Below are 7561 nucleotides of genomic sequence, written 5' to 3' on the forward strand. Positions count from 1 at the left end.
CGCCAGTGTTGCCAACAGCATGGGCAGAAATTGTCTAAGGAGCAGTTTGGCAACCTCTAGCCAGGACCTGAATGTTAGCTGCTTGTGCTAAAACCACTTTGGCTGCTAAAAACAGCCAAAGGATCTCCAAAAATTGACAGGGGTGGGTCAGTGAGCACAGGGAATCATGAACCACAGACAGGGAAGCTGGAAACCTCAGTGCACCCACGGCACCTTTCCATGGAGAGTCATCTCCCCTCCACCAGCTTCAGGAGAAGACAGGGACAAAGCGCACCCAGGTCTGTGGTCCCTGCTCAGGGGAGAAGTTCCCACCCATACCCATCTCCCCACCAGGAAGAGACACCCGAGGTGGGGTGGTCAGCATGTCCCAGCTCTCTTGCTCTCAGGAAGCCCTGCTAGACTCACTTAAAATACTGTATTCAAAAGCTCCCACCAGAATAAGTTAAAAAGAAATAATGAAAAAAATCAGTCTTCTCACTGTGGAGTGAATTGCCTCTCTGCTTTAATAGACTTTGTGCTAAAAGACAGAAAGAATTGTGTATTTATTTCCAACATTATTAAATTACATATAGAATATGCTTCCTGAGTATTAGCAGAGTTTATAACTGTATTCATCCTATCCATGCTCTGGTTACATCTAATGAGGATAATTATTACACGGCTTAACTATAATTCGGTATTGACTCTTTCGCGCATGAAAAGCTTTTGTTGGCAAGCATCAGTGGAGAGCTTCAACAAAAGACATCTTTAGCTTGTGTAAACATTGTTATTTCAAGGTCTCACCCTAACCTGCTTTAGGCTAAGTACTTTCTCCTCAATTGATTTAATATAGCCAAAATGATATAAGGATGGGATTAGATACTGGCTTACACCACAGGGAAAAAAATGAAAGTTGGATGGGGAAAAATGCAGTTAATTCCATCCTGTCAGCAGTGGATATTAAAGATTATTAGTTGGCACACTCAATTATGTGTGAATCACAATAGTGGTACTGTTACTTTTTTATTCAATTTTACAGGGGCAGGTAAAGGCATAGGTTTAGTATCATCTGCAGTGATTGTTGCTTGCAGGGATTTGAGGTTATATTAAAGTATTTTACAGGTTCATAGGAAACACCTCTGTGTAATAAAATGTCCCACTTTTACATGGTCTTAGTCACTGGGTAGAAGTGAACAAATCTGCCTGTCAGGAGTTTGGCTGTAGCTGCCTTCTATGAATATATTATGAATGTATTTCTTTAGGCAGTAACTAGTTATTCTATTTAGCGATTGTTAAAATGACAAACCAACAAATATAGCTCTCTTTTTGCTGCTTCCCTCTGCTGGATAGAGCCAGTAGTGCCCAGTTGTGTGTCACAGGCTCACTAACACTAACCATGAAAGACTCCTCTACCACCTTAGGACCTGGGCTTTCAGGTCACAGAGAATAGATCTGAATCTTGTTCTGACCATCAAAGTGAATTTTCCAGTCTTCAGGGTAACCAGCAGTCACAGAGTTCACAACAATATAAAATCCTTGGCTCAAGTAAATGGCCCCAGTCTGAGGCTTTGATGCTGGAAGCTCTTCTATGGAGGTGGGAATTTGTGCTGGGCTGGAGCAGGATGCTGGTCATGCCAGCCTCTTTGCCCCCGGCCCCAGGGTAGATTGACAGCTGGGAAAGGAGGTGTACTACACAAGAAGTCAAATTAATTATTGGATCTATATACTGAAATTGTTGGTTTTTAACAAAATAAGCCTCCAGAGCATTGTTTGTATTTTGCTTGTTTTCATAGATTTCCAAAGCCAAAAGAGACCGCTGTGATAATGCACTTTGACTGCTTGACTGCCATTCCAAGACCAGTAACAACGCTAGTTGAGCTCGAGCATATATTTTAGGAAAAAAAACCAAACCCAACCTTCTAATCTTGGTTTCCAGTTTCCAGTGTCAGAGGGCCTCCCACAGCATGGTGACGTTCCCATGGCCAAGTCCCGTTGCACAGTTTACTTCCTCTCACAAGGCGACCGGGTCTCATTTGAAGATTTAAATGTCAGGATTCATCTTTCATCTGCTGGATCTTGTACATTTTTTCTCTCCAAAACTGACAAAGCCAGTCATCATATGTGTGTGGCCTGTATGGGTACTTGATGAGAAGTAGCTTGGACAGCTTTGCAGCTGTCTGAGTGCCCAGGCATAGGATTTTACAACCTTTCATTCAGTTGTCCCATCAGTACCCACTCCAGAGAAGGACTAGCTCTTTAGAGCCAGCGGTGGAGATTATGTTCATCTGAATATCCACAAAGGTCCCCAAGTCCCTTCAGAGATACCATTTCCAGGGCTCATAAATGAGACCTATGTGCTTTGTACTTAGATGTCTGACTTTTCAAGCCGACTGTACTGAAACATGTCATTTAGGCTAAATTTACCAAGAAATTCAGGCTACTGTTCTATGCTCTTTTAAGAAATGTTTGGGTTAGGGTTCACAGTCTGAGCAAAAAATTCCCAAACAATCTTATTGTAATGTTATTGTCACACACCGTCTGTCAGCCAATAGTTCATTATGGCTGGAGTCATCTTTAGCGGTCGCTTCTTCTACTGGTGCTAATGCCCAAGCGGGAGTTTAGATCCTCTGGAAAAAAGAGTTCTTTTCTATTAAGCACATTAATGAAGTGTCTTTAGTCTAGAGATGTGCAGAGCACCCTCTGGATCACTGAATCAAGGCCACCAACTACGACCAGCTTTCTGACCTACAGACCTGCAAAGCAACAAGCTTCTGCACCCTGTAATAAATTTGAGATATATTGCATAGAAGGAATAAAAATCACAGTGGGGAAAAAAGACCATCACCAATAGCTTTGGTCCCTGTGCTTATAAGAGAACTGAAGCTCCTGGATGCTCCTGGGAAGTGGACCGTGCTTCAGAGGAACACTGAGCAAAATAAATTTTCCATTACTCCCGCAATATTGATCCCAGGAAGAAACGCCCTTTTGATATAATGTTCATATGAAGATTAGTGTTCTTTGCCTGTATGTTGTCCCTAGCTGTCACTATATTCAGTGCTTCAAAGGTAAGGAAAAAATCCCAACAGTCCAGAAACAACATGTCCAACAGAAGAGTGTGAAAAAATACTTACTGGTCTCACAAGTATTTAGTGAAAGTCCTCAAATATTGGTTCAATATTGTATAAATGCATTAAGTACTTACTATCTGTCAATCCCCTTGCAAAAACCCCTTAGTAACTGGACATCCAGAGAGTCCTGCTGTAAGTTTAATTCTCTATTTCCAGGAATTATCTGGTTCTGTCCCTTGGTGGAGTTATCACATTTCTTCTGAAAACTTCTAATATAATTTTTCCTCAATACCTTGTTTGGAAAACTTATACCAAGACTGAATTGTGCAGGTGGTTAGGAAGGAGGGTTTTTTTAGGTTTAACACTCTCAAGATTTCTGCCTCGCTATTGTCCCCAGGCGCCGGAGGGTCTCGAGTCTCATAGCCCGGTGTGCCACATTGTTGCTGTGCCATTCAGGGTACCATTTCAAGATACTGGGACATTGTTGTTGACATCTCCTGCAGGGAGGACAAAAACATACCAGGGCAGCTTGGACCCTAGTAGAGCAAGTGAAGAGTTTTGAGCGAATGGACCACACACTTTGTGTCACGTTCACGCTGTGTTTCAGGGTCCAAATGGATCAGGTTTACCATGTTGTTGTGTAGACTAGACGAATAAGAACATACTCTTGAAATTTAAATAATTGACCAGAAAATACCAACCTACTATCTCCTGGGTAGCTCTATACATAATTTTACGTGTCTGGTGTTGCTCTCCTAGCAGTGTTCTGAGTGCTTTGGTTTTTCAGAAGGGCTGTGGGGCTTGATGATCAGGCAGGACAACTGAGAGTTTCCATGTCCCAACAAGAGCTTTTGCAAAAGTCAGGCACTGAGAAAGGAGATTTTCTCAGCAGGTGCAGGGTATTGCATTCTGTTGGCACGGCAGTTCTGGCTTGGCTAAAATGTATATTTACTTTATGTAGCTCTGAGTGTAGTAAGAATGCTAAGCAAAACCCACTTGGAAAAGGAAAAAAGGAAACGTTAAACCTTAACTCTGCATTCTCAATTAAATGATTACTCCTTCAGGATGAAATTGTTCTTGATTCTTATTGTAAACCTTTCAATTTCTTACATAAATAGCATGATTATATTTACATAAATAGTTGCACCCTGGAGTACAACAATCCTATTGTACACAAAAATCCTATTAAAATTTCCTGAGAGAAGAACACAGCTTGAGCAATGGTCTGTTGTGCATAAAACCAGACCTCCTCACTTTTTTCTTTATTCAGAGCCAAACCATGCCTTTAGACTCATGCACCCAAGTGCAGAACTGGTCCTTTAGAATTCTTTCCTAGGCTCCAATGTAGAAAAGCACATTCGTAATTGAACTGATATTTCAAAGCAATATAATGTACTAAGAGGTTTTATGCAAGCTGATAATGTGCATTTAGAGGTGAGATAGCAAGCAAACCCAGAGGTATCTGATTCATCCTTGAAAGAAACAGCTGCAACCTTGTCTTCTACCCAAAGCAACCATAATCCCAGTATCTAAGCCTGTGTCTTCATCTCCCTTTGGCTTTTTGCTACTCTAAATTCAACAAACTGTAGATGTACATTTTTCCCCCTCTGCAGAGTAACGCCAGCATATAAAGCTTGAGTTTCCAAAATGTATTTTTCAAAAGTAATGTGTGGCCCAGTGTGTGCTCTCAGTCACATGGATCAGGAGGCAGGCATTCGTGTTTGACCCTAATTGCAAAGCAAAACTTCACATAGATAATTTTAAATAAGCAAATATCTTTGGATCAGCAGCTGTTTATTGAGTCAGAGTATTCACAGTGTAGAACAGCATATGGACACCAATTGAAACTATGACTGTGCTGAGGAGATGGCCACTGATCTTGCTACTGCTGTAGCTTGTGCGCATTTCTGATATGAGCAGGCAATCAAAAAAATATGGTTTTGCACAGTCAAAGATTAGCTGAAAGATATAAATAAGTGCTTTGAGTAGAACTTTAGAAGTAATTGATAATCAGCTTGATTGTTGAAGTAAAAAAAAAAAAAGGAAACAAAAACAGAAATCGAGGGTTTGATTCAAAAAGACCAACCCTTTCTAATTCCATGTATGAACACGTGTATGCCTGCACACATCCCAACACTTTTGTTTCAAAGTAAGATAAAAAGTCATTTAATAGGAAGCAAATGTATTCTTTGTTTTAAATTTTTTCTTTTAAAAAATCTATTTAGCTAATACCCACTGAAAATATTGTTTTTAAAAAAGAAGTCAAAATGTTTTAAAAGTACAGAAATGAGCTGTACCTACTGCATAATCCATTTCCACATTAGAAAAAGAACCACAAAGAAAGAAGACCACCCTGAAACCTTGGTCCAATTTTACTCAAATCTCTGATAATTTTTTGTTTTGCTAAAATTACAAATTTGGCAATCAGTATCCAACTGAGAAATGTAATCCAAACCTCTAGCAAATGATCTGCCTGGTGTTGTCAAGTAGCTGCTCAGTAAAGACGCTGCTGGGTAGATTCGGTCACTCAGATGCATAAGAGTCCTAGAGAAGTGTACAATATTTTGAAGCCAAGTGGTTGTGTGCACAGGAAGAAAAAATAAATGTAGCAAAGGTGGTAAAAAATATTTGTAGTCTGAAATGCAGGGAACGAGATACGCTGCATCAATAACCATAGCAGGTGAGGAGAGCTAATATCCCATGCTCCTGCAGACTGGGCATGCCATCCAAATCATTTTTTTGAGAGCTGACAAATCTTTGATTTTGAGAGCGATGGCTAGTGACAATATATTTTGTATTTCCTGACGCAGCATGAATCTAAGAATGTTTCTTATTTCATATGGGAATGATTTCAGGATGCTAGCAACATAACATTCAGGGAATGAACAGTCTAAAATTTCTATAAACACCAGAATCAAGGCATTTATGAGTTTTAGTAAAAATTTTATTGAAGTCTGGTCATGTTGGCATATTGTGCATTTTAAATGTAAATTAGATTACTGGCAGTAGATTCAATTTAGTGGTAAAAATGTAAAGAAAACAGTTGGGCTACAGATGAAACAATAATGTAGCTGTTCTTTAGTTAAGAGAACAGTGAAATCCAGAAACAAATGGTGTTTGGGAATATTTATGGTAGAGGAAACATGCTGCATACGATTAACTTTATCAATTTTATGCAGCACAGTAGTTTTTGTTCAGCTTTGAAGAGCAGTTTCTGATAGTGAACATATGATAGGGTGAATGGATGGCTCTGAGGATTTCCAGTGGGGACAGAAAACCTTTCATCTTTAGCTCACTTGCTAAAAGGGAGCCCAGGCTATGAGTGATCAATGCTGATGGCTTTGTGTGTACAACTTGTTTGACATGACACCAGGTCTCCTCTCCTCCTCCTTCCCCCATTACATTCATGTCCAAAGCCTGTGTGACAAAAAAGGACCATACAGCTTGGCACTGCGTTGGTGGCTGTAGGGGAAAATCCACCGTGGGGCTGCGGACATTTGTCTGCTTCTGACGCTGGTTTGTCCCATGGTCCTGGTGGTGTAAGCAGTCGGCCCTCACTGCATTGCTTTCCAGACACAATATGCTTGCTCTCATCAGGCTTGTCATCAGGCACCTTTCAAAAGCTTTCAAAACTCCTGAAAAACACCAAGCATTTAAATAAAAAATTCAGATAAAGATTCGGTTACTTGTAGAAGTGTTCAAAATAAAAAGAAATTTTGGGCCTGGAGAGATAGCAAGTTGTTTTATTGAACTATCAGTGAGCTTCAGAATATGTTGTAAAGCAAATCTCATTTGCCTCAAAGATGTGGCTGTACTGAAGTGTGATGGTTTTGCCTGTACAGCAATCACTGCAGCTTGCCAGTGACTGGTGCAGAGAAGTGAAAGTTATAATATGGTTATTTAATTAAGCCAAATTGGTTCTGGATATAAAGCTATTAAAATGGATGCCATTCTTTACATACACTTAGGACATGCCCCATTGCCCCAGTGTTACTTCTGTTCTTAATTATGAAAAGATAGGAGAAGAAAAGGGAGTGAAATTGGTGAGAAGTTACCCTCCCATTCCAAACAACCAGGATGCTCATGATAAGGGCAGGCATCAGAATATCGGCTTGCAGGTAATGGACACCAAGGTTAAAATCCTGTTCTGTGATGAACTCCGTTTCATATGCTACTGCCACAGCAGCGTAACTTAAGGTCTCTTCAGAAGCGAATGTGGACAACGGTTGGTGAAAAAATGCTTGGGCAAGGAGGGAGGTACTGCAGTCAGTTGTGTGTTTGGGAAGCAGCAGCAGGAAAAATAACCTACAGCATAAATGCCCAGGGCTTTGTCCGCCAAAGCGAGGATAGGGGTTGGGTTGGCAAGAAGGTGAGAAGATGGACAAGGTTTTCAGCTATGTGTTAACTGGGCAACAGTCTTGAAAGCTGGCTCCTGCACCGCTGGCCTCCCAAAGCATGACTGCTTTACAGGTTCCTCAGGTCAGTCAAGGAAACACCTGACGACTGCCAATTTC

The sequence above is a fragment of the Egretta garzetta genome, unplaced genomic scaffold (assembly GCF_000687185.1).
Source record: "Egretta garzetta isolate BGI_Z169 unplaced genomic scaffold, ASM68718v1 scaffold206, whole genome shotgun sequence".
Classification (NCBI taxonomy): domain Eukaryota; kingdom Metazoa; phylum Chordata; class Aves; order Pelecaniformes; family Ardeidae; genus Egretta; species Egretta garzetta.